Here is an 11421-nt window from a genome sequence, read left to right as displayed (position 1 = left end):
CTGTGGGGGGCCTGTGAGGCGTGATGAGAGGAACAGAAAGCAGCAGTTTCTCCCTGTTGAATAACCCTTTAAAAGTCTATAAAGGTCTATATAAGATGCCTACAGGGGTCCAGATAGATTTGTGCTGGCTAAGTATGTAAGTTTACGAATTTTTCTTCTGGAAAAAAACAAACAAATAAACTTAAGAAATCTAGCAAGCTATCAGTGGTGCTTTGAAGGAGATAAGGTGTAGAACACTGAGCCAGAACCAAGCCTCTCCTACTGAGTCAGTGCCATTCTCGAACTTCAGGGGAGAGAACAAGGCCACATCAGGAAGCAAGCTGCTCCTGGGAACCAGCCCCATGTGCCAGCCGCTGCAGGAATGGGGCAGCCAGACCGCAGGCCCCCCAGCATGGAGGCTGGGAAATAAGAAGTACCAATCCCCACCTTCTACCCCCATAAGTGACCAGCTGATCCAGAGAAACACAGGATATGATGAGAGCTATCAAGGTGCAATGCAATTGGATGCCTGTGGTGCTTTGGTGTGTTACTATACTTGCAGGTCTAGGGCCAGTGGTATGATTATCTGTTCAGACGATAGCAGTATGCTGTGTTGCGTTTAGGGGAAGGGTCTCCTTCAGAGGATCCGTTGTTGATGGATATTAGCCATTGTTGATTCCCTATTGTCTTGCTTTGAAGTTCCACATCATTTTCATTGTTTGTTGGGTTGATTTTATTCTCTTTTGTTTTGTTTGATTGTGTTAAATCCGGTGGCATGGGCAGCTATTTCAAAGGTAACAACCTATATTATGGTAGGCATTTGAACTTACTATTATCTTGTTTTGAAGTCCTTTATTGCATTCATTACTTTGTTTTTGTTGTTTCTATTCTATTCTGTTCTGCTTGATTTTTACTATGTCTGAAAGTAGCTGCAGCTATTTTGGAGACAACAAAAGGCATTATGGTAAATATTGTTGATTTTGTGATGGTGTGAAGTCCTATATCACTTACACTGGTTTGTTTTTATTCTGTTTATATACCTTGGTTTTATCCTCTTTAAAAAAATTTAGCAAGCTGTGTAGCATCAGTGTATTGAAAACTAAAAATTGATATAACAAAGCAAAAAATCTCTAAGTGTAGAGTTATATTGTTCATGAATTTAACATAAATACTCCTGAAGTGAACAACAATTTTGAAAAGCATAAGGGTTTGAGAATTTATGCTACCAGATAATAGACTTACTACAAAGCCATAGTAAGACAGTGATATGCTAAAGGCAGTCTATTATGAGTTCATGAAAGCCAAATGTTGGATTTTTAGAAGTTTTACAGGTTGGTTGTTGTATTGGTAATTTGAAATTATCTTTTGTGAGACAAAACAAAACCCAGAAAACTACAAATCAGGCCCACACTACCCCCCAACCACTAGGACCCTGCTGTGCCAAGTAGGGCCATACCATCTCAAGGAAGCTGTCTGAGCCATAGCACTCTTACTGTTTGGAAGGCCTGTGACAGATCCTGCTGGAAGTTTTTTGGAACAGGTCATTCTTCCACATTAGCTTTGAATTTACACACAATTGCTCAGCGATACTCTCATCTATACTTTGGATAGACAGTAGAGGGGTTTTTTGAAGGTACAGATAGTGGCTGTGCTCTTCCTACAGGTTCAGCAGAGCAATTTTTGGCAAAATGCCCCCAACATCTGCAGCTGAAACAAGTAACCCTGTTTTTTCCCTTTACTTATGCTGTGGATGAATAACCTGAGTGATACCTGCTGCCAGGGAACCCCATTGCACATATGAGAGGCCAATGTCTGCATGAATTTGAATCATCTCAGCCAATGTAGCCCATTTTTGTGCTCTAAAAGCCTTTTTACATCATTTATTTGTATTTTCAAAGGCCAACTATTGAACAATTAACTTAAAGGATAACTCTCCTTTATGAAGGGTAGAAATTGTAGCCTGTGATGTAGTAAAATTTCCCTGAGCTGGGAAGGTCAAAATTACCACTTGTGGCTCAATTAAGGTTATCAAGGTGGCTGTCATTCTACCAAAATTTTCCCACTCAGGATTTGATTTTAAAATAGTGCTCTGAGCCAAATCTTCTGTGATCATTCCAACAAACTCACATCCACTGAAGCACTCCCTAATGCAAGTCTACAAATAAAATCAAATACAGAAATCAAGAATACAACAAACAGTTCCACGTACATTTGTGGTTCTTGAGAACTTGTTCTTTGAGAACTTATTTAACAACTGGTAAAATCAATGTGCTTCTTGTCCTTTGACTTCTCCTAACCGTATTTACCTCTATGGCTCCTCTTAAGCCTATTTCTCTTTTTGGCTTCTCTTAAGACTACAAGTGTGTTTCTCTCTTTGGCCCTAATGAACTTATTTTTTGTCCCAAGCTTATCACCTGATATGGTCAATATCAGATCACTCCAGTGATGAGTATTAAACACTGCCAACACCCTTCTCTCCCTTATGCACACACAATGAGAAGCGTGCCCTCACCCACAATTTCTTCTTACTCTGGTTTATGTTCAGGCACCATATGCTGTGTAACAGCACAGCTCTCAATGTACCCAGGGGGAAAGGACAGTGAGAAGATGGGAAAATAAAGAAAAGAGCCAAAAGCTGAGGTCACGTGGAGCTCTCTCTCCTGATGGGAGAAAAGAAACTTCTCAGTCACCATAGCACATGCTGAGGGTTCAGGGGGATGACTTAATTTCAACCCCTCTGCCTAGCAAGTTGTTTGCCTGGCTGGCCCGGGAGCCTTGCCTTTTTGAAGCTGGAATATCTTGTTTATGTGGATTGCTTTGGGCTCTCCAGGTGCTCTGGGGAGGATTTGCTTTGTCCCACATGTGTGATTGATCTCCAGCTCCAGTCACTGTCTATCGTCATCTGGACCTGTTTCTTCTCACCCTCTCAGAGGCAGGCTGGACTGAAGTGCACCACTGTGGCCCACCCCATATGTCACCTGGAAGGGGGTGAGTGACTTGTACTGACAATGCCCTTCTCTACCTATGTCCATGGGGGTCCTGGTTTTGGGAGGCTGTTGTCATGTAACTAAGGAAAATATATGCTAATCAGGTAGCCACAGACAAAAGGTGTGCTTGATACCATCAGGTTCAAGTCTCCTGAAAAGTCTGAGGTAGGGGTATCATCTCACTCATTCCAAGCAAAGTTGGCCCATCTTCCTATTCTGCAGATCCCCCTCAGTGAGGTCAACTGCAGAAAGGAAGAGCACAGGGCCCCAAGTTCTTGTGGACCCTCATCCTGCTTCTTGTCATGCACCACACTTAGCACCCAGCTGTAGTCTGATCCTGGACCCTAGGCCTGGTCCTTCACTCCCCCACACACCTAGACCCAGATCCTCCACTTTCCCAGTCTAGCCTTCCTAATCCTGGCTTTTAACTGTATTACACACAAATCATTCCTTGCCTAGCAGTCCCTGACCCTGGAAAGTCATTCAAATATACCTTTGAGACATCTCTACATCTGTGCAACTTTCTGAGTAACATGGTCAGAGTGAGAGGGTTGGAGGAAAGGGCACAGGTTGGAGTGGGAGGGGTTAGATTTTAATACCCACACCAACTTTTGAATTCTAAGACTGTGGACACTGTATTCCCTCTCTGAGCCCCAGCTTTCTCATCTGGACAGTGAAGGCAGTCACTCCTTGGGGACTCAGCCAAAGATCCACCTCTGTTCATGGAGTTCAGGGAATACTCATATTTTTTGTGCCAGAAAGAAGTTCCAAAGACAAAGGGAACCTCATCTATATGATCAGCCTTCACACTGGATGTCCTGATGTTTTCAAAGAAGTCAGGAGGATGATGGAACTCATAGAAGTAGACAGGGCTGTGGGAACTTGGGGACATAGGTAGTGACATATGGTCCATTACCTGGAGCTCTCCTGCATCATCCTTAGGGACAAGGTACCTAGTTTCAAAGCTGGCTGGATTCTGCCTAGTAGGATGGGAAACCCAGGGCTGGAGAAGGAGCAGTAGGAAGCATCTTGGGTAAGTCATGACCTTGAACTTCCGACAGAGTAATTTGGGCACTGGGTGTCGTGCAGCTCACTTACCTGTTCCTTACCTGTTCAATGAAGGAGATGTCTGCCTTTTACATTAGCTGTAGGACTTTTTTCATTAGTGCATATTAGTTATGGACTGTGGGTTTCATTTCAGAATTTTTTTTAACTTTTTTTTTTTTGTCTTTTTCCTTTTTATCGGTACCGGGGATCGAACTCACGACTGCCTGCTTGCAAGACAGGCGCTTATGCCGCTGAGCTAAATCCCCAGCCCCTCATTTCACAATTTTAATACTTAACACAAAGCAGACATTGATCATTTCCCCCTCTATTTCTTCCCTCAAGATTTTCTACCAAGTTCCCTGATTCCTTTTCTCTTTTCTTCTAATCTCTCTCCTACTTTCAAATCATCGCTCCATTTTTTCTTCCTTCCTTCCTTCCTTCTCGCCCTCTCTCTTTTTCTTTCATTTTTTGTTCCCAAATTCCTCATATGAGAGGAAACGTAATATTTTAAGTTCTAAGTATATTGTATTAATATAATAATCTCTAGTTCTATACATTTTCATACAAGTGACTTGAATTTACTCTAGGTTTTGGCTGAATAATAGCATACTGTGTATATATGCCAAACTTCCTTTATCCATAACTGTTGATGGGAAACTAGGCTGTTTCTATAGATTAGCTGTTCTGAAGTGTATTTTAATAAATATGGATATGCATCTGTCTCTAGCAGTGTGATAAAAATGTGGTTTATGTTAACATTTTTATAAGATTTATTGCAGCAAAAGACACATTGCCATTACTGTCCCTCAAAATAATCAAATCATTCCCTCTCATTTATCCCACTAGTTTTGGAAAGGTACATACCAAGGAGTGCTATAACTGGGTCAAGTGGTACTTCTATTTCAGGTTTTTGAGGAACATCCATATTGATTTCCACACTGGCTGTACTAATTTGCATTTCCACTAGCAGTACAAAAGTGTTCTTTTCTCTGACTGCGCAGCATCCTTTCCAACATTTAGCAATTTCTCCTCCCAAGCTAGCCTGCCATGCTACGTTCAGCGTCAAACTCCACACTGTATTTTCAGCTTGCAATGGTCATGATCTTTGCCTGGCCTATCAGTGTTGGTTCATTGTTTCTCCCTGGGGCTGCTGGCCCTCTCCAAGCACACCACGTGTTTCTGAGTCAGGTCATTCTTCCCGGGAGCCCTGGTTAGTGTTCAAGTCTGCTTTGTTTTATTCTGTGTATTATCTTTAGTTTCTTAGTGACTGTTAGCTCTCATGTAGAATATTTTTTGATTCCTGAAACTTTTTCTCTTTGCTAAGTTGTTCCTTGCAGCTTCTTCATTTTAGATTCTAGAGAGGTTGTAATTTCCTGCCTGCTTCTCCTCCTCTATTTTAATGCTTAGGTCAAATTTTTTTATGGATGCATTCGGCTAGGCTCCTCTGATCTCTCTCCTAGCATTGGCCTCAACCTCAGACCTCAGTCTTCTCAAGCCTGCATAAGCCAGCCATGTAATCATTTGTCATTACTGATCATTGAACCCAAGCCCTGTGCACTGAGTTAGATCTCAGGTTCTTTATTTTTTCTTTCTTCTCAGTGGGCCAAGTCAGAGGGACCATCCTACTTTTGATACAGTTCAGTCCATTATGGATGCCTAAGGCACGGTTTTTTCAGTCACAAAATGTACTCATACCCTCCAAGCAAAGATGTGTGGATTCTGATCCTTGAGACCTCTTTAATTCCTGAAAGGCAACACATCCCAAAGCACCTTGACTTCCTTTGTCCCCATTTCACAGACAGAACACCAGAGGCTCTGAAATTGAGGAGAGGGAGAGGTGTCCTGGATTGGTATGGATGAGGGAACTCACTGTGGAGATAGCCTCAGATGAGCTGGAGTTGAGGCCAGGTACCTTGGCCACCCCACTCTTCATGATGACGCAGTGGAAGAGTCTTTGAGACATGGGAGACAAGACACATGAGGACACACTTGTGGCACTTGCAGATGGTCAAAAATGGTGACATGGTCAGGGTTGTCTCCAAAGTGGGTTATATTTTGTTGCACCCAGTGTAGGGCAGCCACTTGGTCCAGATAGCCCCAGTTGCCAGTGGTATTTTGTCTCTAGTCTGAGAAGTAACAGGGATATGGCCATGGGATGCAGTGAACAGCAGCTCAGGGTAGAAAAATGGAACCTGGTATGGGAGTAGAAATATAAGAAATTTTCAAGTTCCCACTTTCCAGCTCAACCTCACTTTTACCTGAAGAAACCCAGGATACCCAGGTGATACTAGATAGTGACCGCCATGTTCTCAGAATCTGCCAGTGTAAATCTGTCAAATTTGTAAGCCATGCCTATAAGTAGCACACCACCATGGGGTTACTTATGGAAATCAAGACAGTTCCTACTTAGTTCCTACTTAGTTCTCACCCAGATCACTCCCACCTGAGCTACCCATGGATTATCCATTCCTTTGAATCTATGCAGCTTCCCACATAGATAAAAATCAAGTAGGACTTCATAATCTGCATCAAGCATGAAGGTCTCAAATTCAATTCCATCTACCAGGACTTTTAAACTTTACCATTTATTTGATGAATGCAGACCTGGCTCTATTATTCTCAGAGTCTTCCAAAATGAAAAGGGGTTTTACTTTGATTGTCTCACCTGACTATTAATCAAAAGTGTTATCAAATCTCATTGGCACAACATATAAATCATGGTTGAAATCTTGGGTGATCTTAACCTTCAGCTCTTGGGAATCAAAAGAGTTATCCTGGGTTCAACTCATAACAGAGGGCTCATTACCAAGTACCTGTCAGTTGCCCATACTGGGTGTGAAATTTTTCTTCTATCCCAAAGGGAGGGACTTCGCCTCAGGGCTTACACTATAGCAGGACCCAGGCTAATCCTATTCCTACTAATCTTTTCCTTTGGATTCTTGCACTTGCTAGGCAAATGGTGTTCGATTGAGCCACATCCTCAACCTACTGCTGGTCTTGGAGAAAAAATATCTTCCCATCACGTGGCTGGCCATGTTCTGACATTCTCAAGCAGATTACACCCCTCCCTGGACAAGAGTGTAAATACTGAGGTATAAGCAATCTTCGGATGTGGGGATGGGAGCCAGAATCTGATTTAATTGTATCTGAGATCCTTCATTCAATATTTTCAACATTTTACAGATACTTGGTGACAATATTAGACAATTAGTCCTCAACTGTGCAGTGACCAAAACTAGACCCTGGGCCCTCATTTGCTCCAAATCCTATCAGTATCTGATTCCTACTGATGTTTTGCCACATACTATAGTTTTCTCAAATCCCTGTCCATGAAGGCACAGGCTACAAGCAGGGGTAGTAGGATGGAGCTCAGACTTCTGAGGAGGTCTCAAGGTTGATGAGTTTCAGAGGCTGGAAAACCATGTTTATTTGGTGTGTGTATCAGAACTACTGGCTGTAGGTACTGATATTCACCACTTTTCTCTATGTACATCTGGTTCTGGAACAGTCAAGGATCCCTCACATAGGTGCTGCAGGTGGGAATGGAGGTTAGTTTCCCAAAGAGGAGCAGTGTGGTATACTCTATCCCAAGACCAGACAGTTGAGGAAACTCATCCCTCCCATAGAATCTACTTGTAATAGCATAGTTTTGTTCCTTGGACAATGGAACCTGACCCTATCAGCAGTGTGGAGGGTGGAGTCTCCAAGTGGCACCACAGAGGCCCTCCTCAGGCATCTCTAATATGTGATGCTTTAGTCAGAATTTCTTAAAAGTTCATAGAACCAACCCAAGTGACTCCCAGAATCATCCTCTGACCTCTTGGCAGAGAACACTTGGCAGCATGCAAATGTGGAGAGAAAGTGTCTTTGCTACTCTTTTCTGGAGGTAGAGCTAACACTGTGAGGCTTCCAGGCCCAGAGCCAAGACTTGTCAAAATTTCTTCATCCTCTACAGCTTCACATACTCGTTGTGGGTATCACCCTCAAGGCAGAGAAAAACTGGCTGTGGGATTTAAATGAAAGAACCACTGCAGTTTGGTCCAGAGCTCAAAGCACTGGCCTTTCCTCAGCCCCTGCATTATCCCAGTTCCCCAGGGAGCTTAGATGGCAGGGTCAGAGGTCCAGTTCCTCACACCACTCCAGGGTTTAGAGGTCACCAGGGGTACAAACCTCAGTAGTTCTACTGGTGAAGTTGCAAACGGAATTCCAAGGAAAGTGTAGACTCCCATGTTGGTATTGATCACGTGCACAACGCTGACCCTTATCTGCCTTGTGTGTGTGGTCTGATAGGGCTGGCAGACTCCTGACCTGTGAGCAAAAAAATGCACATCAGGGTTGGGTTTACTCAGTCACATCCCATACTGAGGGTGTTACCTTCTTGCCATTGTCAACTTAGCCTTGTTCAGTGACCCTGCTCCATAAACACAGTCTTCACAAGTGTCCTCCCTGTTACACTCATACTATGCAAAGGCTGCAGACACTAAGCTTGGCTCAAACAATCCCACGAGGGCAAATCAGTCTTACTAGGGTTAGAATAAACATTTATCCAAGAAACATCTACCTAAGGCTCTTATCAGCTGATGGGTGAGTTGCCTTTGCAGTAAGTAATCCTGCCCTCTGTGTGAGGCAATGGGCAGACTGAATATTGACTTCAAAGTCTCCCATCCTCAGAGAACTCACACTCAAGGTGGAATGACATAAAGAAGGTGTCCTCCCTGCAGGGAGTGGTATGGTAAGGAGTGCTAGGATAGAGATGGGATACAGTCACTTGTAAAGACCCTCGTCTGCCAGAGGCTGAAAGGGAGGAAACAGTTGATTATCACAGAAAGGTTGAGATAAAACTCAGTTGTCCAAGCCCTCATAAGTTGTTGAAGGTGGGTGATGGGTACATAGTTTTTGGTTTTTTAAAAAATTTTTTCTTTCTTCCTCAGACCAGTGCTGTGCACTCTTGTTGTTCTCTGTCATTCCTTGGAGGAATTATATGTTGGTCTGAAGCTAGAAGAATTGAGAGTCTGCGGGTCACATTATTCAGTAGAGCAGGAAATCTGTTTAGCTGCAAGCTCTGTTTATTCGTAGGGGTTGCCTCTGACTCACTTGCAGGCAGCTTCACTGCAGTGTGTGGCCCTGGTTGCAGTTTGAGCCCATCAGGGAGGAGGCAGGACATCAGGTGAGACCAGGGAGGTGGGTGCTGATTGGGCAGAGGTCCCAGGGAGCCAGCAGCCAGCAGGCAGAGCATGGCCACTTCCCTTATTCCTAGCTACTTTTCATCATGCTCTGAAGGTGCTTTAGAGATAACAAACTCCTCAAACTGTTGTCACTGTCTTTGCAGCCACAGGCCTAAGGAGGGAGTTGGGGTCAAGCGCAGGAAGCAAGAAGGTATAATTGAAGAACTTGGGAACACGCCTCTGAAGAGGTTTCATTTGAGGACCTCCACATGGGTACCTATCTTTGATGGAGCTGAAGGGAACAGCTTGAGTAAAGGCAGAGAGGTGAAACTGCACTTCATCCTGAAGACTCCTCTTTGTCAGCTGGTCTCAGAGTTGCCTGGGTTCCTTTCAAGGAAGGAAGGACTTGGAAGGAAGGAAGGGCTCTTGCAACTCCTCTGTCTATTCTGTCATGGTTCTTTTATGAAACCCACCAGCTATTATGGCACTACAGTATTTCCCCTCTGGTAACAGATATTAAACCCAGGGTTTCTGCATTGAGCTAAATAGTGCTTGGCCTATGGCACCTCTTCAAGATCCACCCTGTTCACCAGTCCCTCCCTGTAGATCCCCACTTCTGACAAAATGGAGTCCATAGTCATACAGCCATTTGAGAAACATCTACATGAACCAGCTGATTCCAGAACTGAGGATCCAGGAGGGCTTTTTGGAGGGCTATGGTACCTCTGGGGTGGCAGGCCCAATTCCAGATCTCCAACCATGGAGAATACTTTCAGGAGATAGCAAAGAGAGCAGTAACCAGCAGCACCAGTGCAGGCTGGCTTCTGAGGAAAGTGATACAAGCTGGAGTCTCAGGTGGCCCCTATGCCCACTGACCCCCGGCTTTGGCCTCTTCATAAGGTTTCCAGTGGGCTCAGGCTCCCACAACCCAGTGTCTCAAGCATCTCTTCCAGGCTCTTACTGTAGTGAACATATTATTGGTGGATTGGAGTTGCTCACACAGAGGCAGGATGGAGCATCTTGCTTTCACCTTAGCAGTAAGGCCTGCTGCAGATTAAGTGTCTTCCATTCAGTTTTTGCAGGTCCCTGCCAGTACCTGGCCAAATGCTGTCACTGCCATTTAGTCTCTACCTAGTAATAGCTACGTTGCGGGTGCCAAAAGATCCCCAGCTCCTTCCTGCTCAAGGTTTCATGCTACCAGGGAGTGACACTGAGTGGGCAGCAGTCCCTGGAGGCCAATGGCCAGCAAGTGAGGCATGGATGCCACATCTCTACTATGGTTATTTTGGTTTCCTCCAATGTACCATATAATGCCTTGTGTGATACAGAAACCATCGCTTTATACCGGGAGTCACTATATCCATTGATTTTGAAGTTGCAGCTCCATAGAGACTGTAGGAGTTAAAGAGGATGGAGCTAGGAACTATAATTGAAGAACATGGGAGGGATACTCAGAGGAGGTGAAGGAGTGTTTCAGTCACTTTCCAAGTCACAATACCTGGCACCCATGATATAAAGAAGGAGATGTTCATTTTGGCTCACACTTTCAGAAATTTCAGTACATGCTAAAGAGGTTCCAATGCAGAAACATCCTGGAAAAGGGACTGGACAAAGAAAAGTTACGCATGTAATGGTGGCCAAAAGGCAGAAAGAGGATGGAGGAACCTAGAAGAGCTCAGGTCATGCCCCAGGGGTCCCTCTCTTCTGACTATACCCCTCTTCCTAATAACAGGTCAGCTCTGGTGCCCCAGGATCCAATCACCTTTTCAACCCATATGGCTTTTGGGGGATACCCTAGGTCAAAAGCATAACAAGGATGGGTCAAATTTTGATGGTGTTCAAGGGAATAGCTTGAGACAAGGAAAGGAAGTATGCCTATAACATCCGTACTCTGCAAAATTGGCAAATCCACGGTGGCAACCTCTTCTGGCCTGCTGGATTCATATACCCTCAGTCCCTTTCTATGTCTTTTATAGTCCTGCTGTGAATATCTCTGTGGGTATTCTATCATAGGGATTTTATTGAAAAACATTGGAGATTCTGTCACTTCTAAGGGACTCATCTTTCTACTGACTCATTCCTCCACTCACCCCACCAGAGGTTCCATTGGGCTCTATTCCAAAAGATGGAGGATATTGTCGTTTATCCATTTTTTAATCACTTAAGAAAACATGTTGGTTCCAATGTTGTGGTTCCTGTTAAATTCTGCCAGGGCTATGGTGTCTCTGGGAGAAGATTCATAT

Source organism: Cavia porcellus, unplaced genomic scaffold (genome assembly GCF_034190915.1).
Source record: "Cavia porcellus strain 051 isolate PalLab524CR breed Dunkin Hartley unplaced genomic scaffold, mCavPor4.1 scaffold_4, whole genome shotgun sequence".
NCBI lineage: Eukaryota > Metazoa > Chordata > Mammalia > Rodentia > Caviidae > Cavia > Cavia porcellus.
This window is presented reverse-complemented; position numbering follows the sequence as displayed.